The sequence below is a fragment of the Ischnura elegans genome, chromosome 7 (genome assembly GCF_921293095.1).
Source record: "Ischnura elegans chromosome 7, ioIscEleg1.1, whole genome shotgun sequence".
Lineage (NCBI taxonomy): Eukaryota > Metazoa > Arthropoda > Insecta > Odonata > Coenagrionidae > Ischnura > Ischnura elegans.
Window position 1 is genome coordinate 77,522,847 of NC_060252.1, and position 13,360 is coordinate 77,536,206.

The following is a 13,360-nucleotide window of genomic DNA, read 5'->3' on the forward strand; positions in this document are numbered from 1 at the left end:
TAAAAATATTGAATTTTGAGTATTTCCGGATGACTATCCCCTTGATGAGTAACTTTAATTGATTTATGCATGAATAGATAGATACAAAGGTGTTACAATGTTCACCGGGTCATCTAGTCCACCAGGTTTCTTTATGAAAGACGAAATTATTCCTCAAAGGACCAAAGAATAGTTCATAACAGTGGGGATTTCGTATCATCATGCGGGAAAATTAGATATTACCGAAAATGTGGGTTATATGTTAAAAGTTACATGGGTTACCGGTATCTCACGTCGTTATATACGGAAACCAGTTACATGCGTGATCGTTATAAACGAATTTTATCATAAATCGTTCTTTCATCTACTATTTACGACTCCTCTCATTTTCGATTTTATTAAATATTTTGGTCGACCACTGGAATAAGACATCTCAATTTTATTACAACAATTCAGTAGATCCAAAGAGGAAGATAAATATGAAAATAAATATTCGTCTCCTAATTTTGGAATTAAGAAAATGTGAATGGAGAAACCCTCTTGAAATAAATTTCTTGCGAGGTCACTTCGTAGAATGGTGGCATGAAATTTTCAAAAATAAACTTTGATTTAATAATAAACCTCGTTTTTTTTTGGTTAAAAGAACCTTTTGATAATAACCTGAAAAGGTCGAAACTGGTAAAGTTTTTAATGCATGTACTGCATGGAATATAACAAATTTATTTTTGAATCTATCAGGTGACCCGAATTCATGAGCTGGCAACGTCCTAACAGTTTCGGCTCATTATTTGTTCAGGGAGAGTTGCACATTGAGAAAAGAAATTGCTTGCTAGAGAGTCAAAGACAGCGATCCATCCGTGGACAATGCGTGGTTCTAAGGTGTACCACTCAGTGACCCGATTATCAGAAGTCGTCGACATCATCTTCTTATCTACGAGAGGGTTAAGAACGTCTATCTATCGCAGGAAGTAGCTAGAAAAGTAGGAGACTGATCTAAAAACGGAAATATATGGGTTAATTTATTTTTAATCTCTATTTTAATCGAAAATAAAACATAGATTTTGGACTGAGACATTTGGACAATCATACATTTGGACTGAGTCTATTCCATCGATGAGGCAGAGTTATGTCATTGGACGTCTGTTTTCCCGTATTTTCATGTAGTAGCCATTAAAAACAATTCAAGACCTACGTGCACGATGCCTTTGCCTCAGCAGGACTTTCTATCAGACTTAACACAGGGGCCTATCATCAATGTTAAATTGAAGCTCGAAGAGAAGTCTTCCATATTACAATTCACATCCTATATTTACAGGTTGATTTCACTCATCATGTGGTTTTCTCCTAATTTAACGCCTATCATGTGCATACTTTGCTTAAATTTTTTCTAAATTTTAAATTGTTCATAATTACTGACATAGTGCAACTTAAGGCAATATGAACCAAAGTTGCATATATTTGAAATCTTTACTCTTAATAGAAAGATCTATTAGCTGTTTGCAAGTACTTTACCATGGCTTAAATTGTATACAACAATTGACCACAATGGACTAAGTTCCTTCTATAACAAGGTAAAAATCTTATATGCTTATCATAAAACTGCCCTTATTCAAACTGTCTTATCAATGTTCTATGAATATTAAAGCCGCAGTAAAAACGAATTAATACTGAAGATTGGGCAGTCTTACGCAACCATGTAATATCGTACCTGCCTAACTGATAGAGGTACTATTTTTCATTAAATTGTTGTCATTGTATAGCAATTGTAACACTGAATTTATGCCTACTTGATGCCGTAAGAGAAAAACGACCCTGACACTGACGGGGTGATCTGAAAATTGAAAATATAGAAAAAAATTTTCAATTTCATTGTAAAACTCCTTCATTAGTACCCAATATACGCGCTAAATCTTCTCCTAGTACATTTAACTGTGCAGTTTTGCCTAAAATATGTCATTAAATTAATGCTTTGACTTTTGATGATCATCATTTCCATCGTCAAAGAGCACAAATTGAAGGGACTAAAAATAAGAACTTTTTTATCTAATTGGTGACCTTTAAATATTTTTAATGAAAGGCAGCTTTTAATCTCCAATTTGTTGCTGCTGCAGAATAAACCATTAATAGCCGAAAGCTCACGAGGGTTATGTCCCCGGGCGTATAGTCGGACTGAAAAAAATAAAGTCGCCTAAGGTTGTGCGATTCAACCAATTACGCAACGAGAATTTACAGCACTGGAGCGTGCTTTTTCAATCGCTCTTCACAAAGGTTACTTCATAATTTTGGTGGGTAATGGGAAATGAGACCGTCGCTTGCATTAATTTGCATGAACAGTGAAACGATGGGGCCTTGTTGATGATTCAACGGAAAGGTGAATTCGAATACGTGGATTGGGGAGGTAAAAATGTCCATCTATTATATCTCGTTTCGGAATAAAATATAAATTTCAAAGGTAATGAGTACTCGTCCGATCAAAAGATTCATTCATGTCTCTCGTTATGTATTTCCATCCGTAAACACTTTTGCAATAAAAATTCACGAAGGAAAAAAGCGCCAACCTTGCAATTTTTCCCTGAATAAAAACTCTTTTCGTGATTAATTTTACGATACCTTATCCTTTTTAAGGATATTTTTTGGAGGTTAATGACCATGAGGTTTTGCTCAGTAGGTCATCTATGCACCATTTTATCATCACAGTTACCTCAACTGATAGACAAGATATAAAAATGTCATCATTTCTATTGTCTTTATACGCTAAAAATCTGGATTTATTCAACCATTGGATTTAGACTTTTTAGAAGGGATGTAAACCTAAGTTAGTTATCCTGTAATTTTCATGTCTTTTGAAAGTATTCTTGACTTTTAAAGCTAGTTGATATCATTATATTCGCAAAGGGGAAATAAGACCTTTGCGAAACTTTAAATAGGTTATGTATGTTTGGGAACAGGTGTTATCAATTATATTTTATATTTTTCATCTTCTTTAAACTTGAGTTTATTTTATCCCTGAACAACCGTTCTAATATATTTGGTGACTATGTGTATTAGTACATTCGTTAGCCTTTTAAATTATTCAACACTTCGGTATGGTGATGTGGCATTTATAAATTTTAAATTAATTGCAAAAATTGGAAAAAAAGTAGATTTCCTCGTCTCGACTACCATGGTAATTTTGAAGCCCGTTGTAAAAATAATTCATGGGTTTCTCACTAGGCTGTAATTTCGTTGGATACAAAGTTTTCGAGGGCCATCGTCTTCTACCGTCGTCTTTAGGTTTATCTACATCTACATAAAACTCTGCGAGCCACCTATAGGGTGTTTGGCAGGGAGTGATCATCACCAGCATGCAAGAGGATTCCCACATGCACATTACATGGTTATAAAAAATTAACGCATACAAACAAATTATTCTTCCACATTCATGCAAAGGCAGAAATTGTCAATTACTCATAGGGATAAACTCAAAATGCCTATGAAGCTGGAACATGCAAAACATACTGTTATGAATAATAGGAAAATTAATTAACGTGCATTAAGGAATATATAAGTTAGTAGGGTACACTACAAATCAAATAAACTATTAGTAATTCGTATCGCTGCCGTTATTGTCTCTAACTGATCGTGGGAAGACGACATTCTGAATCTATCTGTTCCACAGTCTATCTCTCTTTTTTTTTATCTGCTCTAGTATATCGGCGTTCGTAAGGCATGATTTGCTTTGTCAGAATATAAACTGCTCTTGAGTGTACATAATCGATTAATTAATCTAAGGTGTAATGTAAAGCCAATTGTTGTCCATATGCTCACTATTGACAACCGTTCAGGAGTGATCATCACCAGCATACAAGAGGATTCCCACATGCACATCACCTGGTTATAAAAAATTAACGCATACAAACAAACTATTCTTCCACATTCATGCAAAGGCAAAAATTGTCAATTACTCATAGAGATAAACTGAAAATGTCTTGAAGCTGGAACATGCAAAACATACTGTTATGAATAATAGGAAAATTAATTATGTACGTTATGATTACTTCACTGATAACCCACGTTTCTGCATTTGGAAGCGCCAACTGCATTCAGTCAATATATATGTGCTTTGCTACTACTGCTACTTATGTGAACGATCAATAATGAAATAAGCTATTCTTTCAATTGTGTGTTTAGGAATCTTTCATGCGAGTTCTAAGACTTCTCATGGATACCCCTCCACTATAAATTAAGCCCTCTTAATGTGGATGATGAAAAATTGAAATTTATCGTTTTTGAGACTTACTTTGTCATCTAGCTGACTGTCTTTTACTTAGAAGTTATATATTTTGTTTATTTTTATGTTGATTAATATCATTGAGTGTAGGTATTTAAGAATTACATGCAAATATTTTCAGCCAACGTTTTGGTAAATTTCTATACCTTGAATGTGATTATGTCAATTTAATAAATAAAGGTATGAAAGGTTATTAAAATAATTTCTGCAACAATTTAATAAAGAAAAAATAATTCAATTGTAAATTAATTAAAAAGAAGAGACAAGAATAATGACATAAATTCCATTGCACTTATCAACTTTTAAAACTGAGGTTAAGAGAAAGAAAAAATTAACTCGATTTTTGTTGAGAATTTGATAATTTGTGTTTATATTTTATACTAAATTATTTAGGCTATCAATACTACTTTTGCGCCCTTTAGAGATCGCACGTGGGTGCTTCGGCTCCCACTGTGGACTTGCCTATCTCTCTTGCTACTGCCTTGTTCTCTTCCATCGATAATGGATGCCCGCCGTTTACGTCACCATCGGCTGTCCAGGACAGGCAGTAGGCCCCACGGGAATCCTCGGGAAAGAAATGAAAAGAGCGCCGATCAGGCGTCAAGGACAAATTTGGCGTAAAACGAGTGGGGTGGATCTAGATGCGTGTGTATTGCGGAGTATGATCCCCTAGGGGTCGCTGTGCAATGTGAGCGCGTCTCATTGGGAGGGGCAGGATAACTGCCTATCACGTTTTGCTTCTAAGTCAATTGACACGTGCGTATATAAAGAGGGGACCTGATGTGCATTAAAACTAGAACCCTGAGATGTCAGGCCATACCTACAACCCTGCCATCAGTCATTAAAAGGCGTGATATTTTCCTGTCTTTTAAAGTTTTTGTTTTTATTCTTCTTCTAGGCTTTAACTTACAGTTTAAGTGTCTAGCAATAAAACTTATTCCGCTATCTTCTGATTTATCATTGTTCTAAATAGATGAACATCTGTGGTCACTGTTTTCGGCATCGTTTGATTTTTTAACTGCCAAAAGTAACATCAGTTGAAGAACAATATTTTTAAAAATTGAATAATTACATATTTGTTTACAAGTTTTATTTGAAAATTAAATCCCCTATTTACGGATCCACATATTAAAATAATTATTACGGAGGCTTCCGCGGTGAGTTGATTGATGGTAGTTTTCCGGGTTTACACCGCGTTGATTCATGTTTTGCCGCAAAACATGAATCAACGCGGTGTAAACCCGGAAAACTATCATCTATTAAAATAATTGTTTTGAAATTTTAACCGGTCAAAATTATCGGTTCTCGGGTTGAAGTTGGTATGGCGTATAGTAAGTAGAAGGTATGGAATTATTGATGCCTGATACTCAAGGATATAAAAAATTCCTATGAATAATAAAGGTTGCCCAATTTCAATTCAACAAATTGAATTCAACAAAAACTAATTCGTAATTATTTTCAAAACGGGCCGAAATTTTCGGTTCCGGATTTAGAATGTTCATTCATGCAAATATGATTTTTTGGAATGCTCTTTTTATAGTTATTTAGAATAAATATTCGGATTTTCAACTACGAATGACCATTGCAACCACTCTAATGGGCATAACATTACATTATCTACACTTATTCCTCTGCGTCTAAACTCTCATCTATTTCCTAAGTTAATTTCAGAAATTATATATCCCAAAGTTATAGGCCATTCATGACCAAAATTTTCTTTTTATATTAAAGAGGTTTAAGTACGCCGACTGCCTTTTTGATGCCTTTGTCGAGTCTTCCGCTTTTTAATTGCAAAAAATAAAAGTTTTGAGATGTATATAAAATAAAAGAAATTTTTATCCAAATTTAAATTAATTTAGCACAATTTTTTACTTATAGGGAATTGTCGATATGCAAAAATTTTAATTCAAACATTGACATCGCGGAGATCGTATTGCTGCCACTGCTTACCGATTGAGAGAAATGAAAAAATGATAAAAATACATTTTAGTCAATTAAAAAAAATCGTCAATTAAAAACCAATCCCATAAAATGCATACTTAAAGAGAATATGAGTAAAAATCTAACAAAAGTCCTATCATATCGAGGTTTTCATCCTTACCAGGGATCGAACAGGTACTTTGCAAATTTGGAATATCAGTGCCGATAATTATCTGAACAATTTGCTAAAAACGAAGAATTGCAGGAACTATTATAGTACCTACATTGGCTGGTCTAAGTTGCAAATCCCCTTGCTCGTATCCTTGCATCTAGCCTTATAAGCAAGGTGGGCGAGGATGGAGTCAGCTCACATCAGTGCCTTGACGTGCTACCATTCCTCTCCCTCCGTTTATTTTTGCAGGATGCAACCCATTTCGAAGGATGAAATATGGATAGAATATAAGAGGAGGCAAGCAGGCAAGAAGGCACCCTCGGGGTGAGAACGGCCTGCGACCAAGGTCACGCGATCAAAGCCTCCACCATTATGCCCAGAGATGCACTTTTATCGGATTTTTCCTACCTCGATATTGACGAGATTAATGCCGCCGAAGCTCACGGAATTTACAAAACCGTACGTTCCCTTCAAGAATAATGCTCAGCTCGTGGTAGAGTCTTTAAAATTCCCAGCACGTGCTAAGGGACCTGTGTGCCATCATAGGGAGTGATTTAGGTGACCTTTTTAGTGTTGGTGCCCTTAACGATGTGCAGCATTTCATGAATGACAAAGACCGATGCAACATCATTTTTAAAACTACGCAAAAATACACCAATTAGTTACCAGCTTCTTCTAGTTTCCTGAAAATTTACTAATAAGGGTGAAGACTGGGAGAAATTTTCTGTCATTGAAATTCAAAGGAGTTCAAAAAACAGATTTGAATACAATTGGTCATGTTCACTTGTAGGATTTACGAAAATTTATTGATGATTATGAATACATTGATGTACAGGTCTTTGCGTTGTATTTGATACAGAGAATGTCTAGCAATATTCATTTGGGTAAACCTCACATCCAAATTTAAAGTCATGTACCTTATGTAACAGCTTCGTTTCTTCTGATGAAAACTACCTCAGAGTAATGGTAAGTGTCCATTTGGTGTCTATGTTTTATATCGTGAAATGGTCGGAGGTGTAAGAGGGTTTGAGGGTAGATTTGAAGCCAAGTTCATTTTTCTTTAGGAAATGACTCTAAGCCAGAATGAAGTAGTACTTTCTCCTTGGTCTTTATTCAACTTTTTTCCAAAGTCACCCCACATTGTTTAGAAATGATTTTCTTTCGCCAAGATTTCTGCGCTGGTCATATCGACATCGTGGCCTCAGGCGGCGTATTTCGCAGCAACTGACCGCACGAAGTGTCCCATTCGATATTCTTTTCATAACTGTCATCTATATTGCTCTACCCCCATCTTCGCTATGTTGCTTTATGTACAGTCGCTTTCAAAAGTCGGTCCCCATACCTGGCGCAGCCCTCTCCGTTATTCTCCGAAGTCGACCTTTGCGTATTGCTTACACGTTCCTTGTCCACTGGGGATCGATTCGAATTGATCAGGTAGTACAAATGGTGCAACTTGACTACTTTAACCGTCGTCAAGAGCCCCACGCACGTGAACCTCCCCCCGACCCCCACACAGCCAAACAATTCCACCACCGAAGAAAGCGGAGAAGAATATATGGGTTTTTCCGGCAAGTAACCCATCGCACGAGGAAGAGAGGAGACATCTGTGTAGTTTGGTAAACTTATACAAAACATATTGTGCAAATAAAATTTCGGAGGATTTCGAGCATGTTACTCCAATATTTTTTCTTCACATCGCCTGGTGAAAAATACGTAAATATATACGCCTATGTAAATATTGTCATTTGCGTCACGGTTACCATCCGTCATCGCGTTCATCCATGCCGGCGGTTAAAGATTTTCAGACATTTTTTCAATGTTTACAAGTTAAATAGCAGTCACTCCCCAAGTAGTAGGTTATTCGGACAACAAGTAGTGCCTACATTTTGAATAACGCAACTTATTCCCATACTGTGAATAGAAAATCAGAAGAAGTTTTTAAATTTTTACCGGTCAAAACTACCGGTACAGCAATTTTTTATGGGAGAAGATAATTTTGCATTATTTTTTCGAATAAGCAATTGGATTGTCTTTAAATTTTATTGAATTGCTTTTAAGATAAACGTAAATTTTCACTAAAAGAAGCAGCGAGATGTTTATTGGCATCAAGTGAAATGGCAGGCTGTTAGACCATAATGCGTCGTAGGAAGTGTTGTCCTTTTGTTTATGGGAAATACTCTTACATTAATATTGTTCATTTTTTTAAGAAAAACAGTACAAGCAACATGTGCGTGGAGTTATGATGGTTAGTCAACCAGTTATGGTGGTCATAGAAAAACATCATTTACCTGCCCTTCTGAATTGAAGATTTTACGAATCACCGTGCCTGCGCCTCTCCCAACTTGAACTTACCCCTTTAATTAAAAGTGACGCCCATTCGCATTAGGCCCTTTCATTCTAACCATATCCTTACTTTCATCCTTCCCCTCCCCCCTTACCAAAAATCTCTCGACCATGGATAGCACATATTCTTTTTTTCCTCTCCATCCTTCTCACCTTTTCCTTTCTTTTTTATACCCACATCTCGGATGCCTTCATTCTTTTCTTGTCCCTCTTTTGTCGTCGCCTAAGTTTCCACACCGTCAAACGCTACATCCCAAGCAGTATATTTGGCAGCTCATAAGTTTAATGTGTATTAATAATGCAGAAATAGTCATTAGGTACCCAACACGGTATATTTTTATCGGATGAATATTATGCGTGCGTAGTTTAGTGTCAGTAGGAATATGATCAGTATTTGTTCGCACGTAAGACTGACTCAAGGTATTCATTACATGAGTGTAAGTTCTATTTATGATGTAAAACCACTTATACATAATAATGTGTAGGATATGGCCCTGCATGATATCAGCAGGCGCCAATTACGACTGGTTTTAGCAGAAAAAAATAAGCGAAAAAGGGGGAAGACTTAGGTTAACCTCTCAATGAAGGGGCTAAGATAAAACATATGTATAGTATTAATATGCCTTTAAATGGTAATAAATAGGCACACAAGTCATGTAACTAATGCTTCCGTTGGTATTTTCATTATAGAATATATATTTATGGTAACTATTAAGACATTCGAACTTTCGATGAACATAAATATGTCGGTTAATTACTTCCTGATACCTCGAATGTATAAAGCATTATTTAATTATTTTTTCATATGGGATATGTTAGTAACGACTGGAATAAATATGATACAGAATTAAACATTACAATTTAGCGCACATTAATATTTTTGATTTCTTGCGTGATGAGACACGTAGAAAAATGTAGTATAAACCATGGTAAACATATGTATCCTAAGAAAATGGTTAGGAATAATGAATGCGCCAAACAAAGTGTTTGAAATACTTAAACATAGAGCAATATATATTGATGATGTTGGTAATAATGTGTTAAAGGTATAATCTAGAAGGTTATTTTGTAGGAAACTTTTTGAATACTCTTTCAGACGTAAATTCCAATTTTCGTTTCTTCCTCATATGTGCGTTGCGACGGAGATACGTCTCGTTATTTTTTAGTGCAAGCCAGACTACTCGGCATATCCATCTCAGAATACTATCAGGGTGGGAATCCCATGACTGAGAACATATGCTTCGCCTTGTGTTGTGGCACTGGGAGTCGGGGAAGTCGCGAAGAATTTAGGAATAGTGAAGAATGCCTCGGGAAGACTTGCGCGGACGGTGAGAGTAAGTCAAACTGGCCCGTTCAAGACACAGAAGGCATAGCCAATACCCGAAGTTCGACCTCCGAGAAAAACGTAGTTGCTTGCGCTGGCCGTGGGGACCTACTTTTGAAAGTGACTGTACCTTATACTTCTTAATTTTACCAATTGAAGAATGCCCAACAGTTTCACCAGCCATACAGCCTGGAAAAACTTTAAATAAAAATCTCGTTAGTAACCGAAACATGGATGGTAGTATAGTATGTTTGACATTTCAACCTTTATCTCCTTTTCTTCTTCTTCCAACTTGTTATGTTGACTATCCATGCTATTGCGCATACATTTTAGGCATCCATCGGTCATTTATGAGAAAGTCACTTATGTAACAGCTTCGTTTCTGTTACTCTTACTCTTCCAAATGTGATGATGATTCCAAGTGGTATAAAATTGAAATTGCAGTTCAGTATTTAATTGTGAGGGCTTTACTGCCGTCTATATTATTTTAAATACATAAACCTCGTGATATCGTGCTATTAAGTATTCTTTCATTGCTTACATAAATTTTTATTTATATAAGATAGTTCGTTTTTGGATTTTTTCGCAATACAGCACCTGATCTCTACCCCATTTGTCCTTATCATCAAAGCCCTGTTGGAAAAAAAGTTAAAGAATATCATTCTAATATTCTATATTCACTTAGTAAACTCTAAAATTGGCCTGAACTTTGAATCTTATTCAAGGCCGACTACGTGTAAAGGTAATATATTTATTGGTATTTTTTATCGATCGCATAAATGCAAAGTCAGGGCCAGACAAGCATTTACGGTAGTTTTTTTTGGAAGCGATAGGTCTGATGTTTTAACTATTGTGTAATATCTTTTTAAAAATGCATATCCTTATGCATTTCGATTACTAGATTAAATCTTTTGTGCATTAAAATTTTGAATAGGTAATAAGAAGTACCAATCTTTCTTTACTCTAAATCGTGCAGACACTAAATCAATTCTGTATTGGCCTAAATGAGCAGCACCTGGCATTGGTATTGTTAGTAATAGGTCAAGACCGACTCAAATATACCTATTCCTGCTTTTATTGGTGGGAAATTCTTAAAATTGTAAAAAAAGCAACCTCTTACCTTTAACTCTTCCAAATGATTGCGATTACTTTGAGTTATCAACACTTTTATAGGCATGTTTTCTTTTCAGTAAATGATCGCATTTTTTTCCACCATAAAATCTATATGGCATAATTATTCAGGCAATATTATTGCACTTCAAAATGAGTCAATTATTCGCTGATGCTTAACTCATAAATGCGTTACTTTGAGGGCACCAGATTTTACGACTCTTTCCTTTTTATGCACATACTATAATTTCAATTACGTCCGTCGAAGTACGTAAACATAAATTGATTTTTTTTAAGCATCGGAGGATGGAAGCCGTATAGCCACGCGCCATTTCTCCCGGGTTGCCATCGTTACGGCAATGGACATTCTTGCGTTGTTTCCCCGAGTACCGCACTATGTCGCCCATCAATTGGGTTAACGCTCAATTAATCCGACCCTCGTCCGAGAGAATGAGAGGAGGTCATGACTGAGATGACTGCAAAATCCATCCACCATCTTGTCCCCGTCCACGCCGATCGATGAGCTAAATTAGATACGGGTACAGTGCGTTTCAGCAATTGCCCATTTTTGCACGAGTGGGTGTGCGCGCGAATGAATAATGGGATATTCCAATGATACCTCAAGGAAAAAAATCGAAAAAAATAGCAAAACGAATAGAAAAAATAGACGTAATAACGCACAATAGAAGGCATAAACGCGAAGCATAGTATTCAGTTTCCACACCCATTTATCCACCAAGATTCTATCGTGATCGCGACGTTATTCGTTTCAGTAAGGTGACCATTCCTTTTCGATTCTCCGTGGCACCCTAGCATCGTTTTACTATGATTCTTCTTCATATTCATTGCATTCATTCAGTATTTAAACACAGATGTACCAAAACTTTCGAGTAATAATTAATAGTAAGTAATAATAATTTCCTTTATTTTCATGGCCACCATGCTAATGAGAAAATAAATGTACATCACTCTTTACAATTTCAGAATCGATACATTCACTGAAGAAAAAAATTACAAAGTATTTTAAGAAATACGAATACACGTGTAATCGTCCGGGTACACTTCAATTAATGTGAGCACTTCAGTATTAATTATAATATACCAGTAATGTCCAGAGTGATTAATTTTGGCAGTAGTGCGTTTAAATCTGCACATTAATTTCCAAGCTACCTCATTAGGTGTGTTTTAGGGGGTATCAGGACACCACTGTTTGCAGAAAAAGTTGAGCTTTGAATTCATTTGACGGACTTAGAGCTCCACCTAGCAGTTATTGAGATTGTTTCAATTATCAGGGATAAATAAATTTCTACACTAATTTGTACGGCAAATATTCTCTTATTTTATCACCTTTTTCGTGCCTGGAGGTTTCAAGATAATTTTATGCGTGTCGATCTAAAATATCTATAGGTGCTCAAGTACGGTAAGCCTAGCAAGTAGCGTTCAAAGTTTTTTACGTCTCCCTGCCTAATTACTTTAAAACGAGTGTAATGGTTTCTGCTTGACCGTAACAGTTTTGGTGAATCGTGCAGCTCTCCTTTGTATTTTATTTAATTTATCGATTAAATCTTTCTACGCAGCATCTCATATGCTAGCCGCGTATTCGAGGTGCGGCCTGGCGATTGAGAGCTAGCACTTCATTTAGTCTTTTTCGCGTGAATAAGTTACTCGTTATTATCTTCAGCGTTCATTAATATGGGTCAAGAAAGTATTCCAGCATATGGACTGGCGCCACATATGTAAGTGGTACATATTTGATTTCCTCCAATGCCATATGTTATTCCATGAGGATGTGGATGATTTTTTACTTCCTCTATACCCCATGAAATTCAAAATTTCAACATCATAATGTCATTCGCGCTTAATGGGGACTCATGGCCGCCATCGCTTAGGGAAAATCCAGGAATTAAAATAAAATTTAATAGAAAAAATGAAAAATCCTTTTTAAGTACCCGACACGCGAAAATTAAACAAAAACACGTGTTACCATGCTAACCAGCTGCGTAAACAAACTTATCAAAAACCCATCGTGGAATGATCATGAGTGAGCTGTAGCGGGTATTTTAGCGATAAATAAATTCATTCATCTCATACTACAAAAGGCTGTTCCAACCTCCACCGGGACAAAACTTTCCTCATTTTCATCCTAAAACCTATCCGTGTTAACTGTCTTTTACTTTCAAAGCTGCTGTCAGATCAGCAGGCAACACTCAACGTAATGAAAAATCCTGAACCACGATATTTT

The 13,360-nt window shown here is 36.0% G+C and overlaps 1 protein-coding gene across 1 annotated transcript in view; it reads left to right on the forward strand.

Annotated features, from left to right (window-relative positions):
- The window catches only part of LOC124162150 (protein O-mannosyl-transferase TMTC1-like), a 956,057-nt gene that overhangs the window by 590,682 nt on the left and 352,015 nt on the right, over nt 1-13,360 (forward strand). The gene's annotated exons all lie outside the window — the stretch shown is intronic.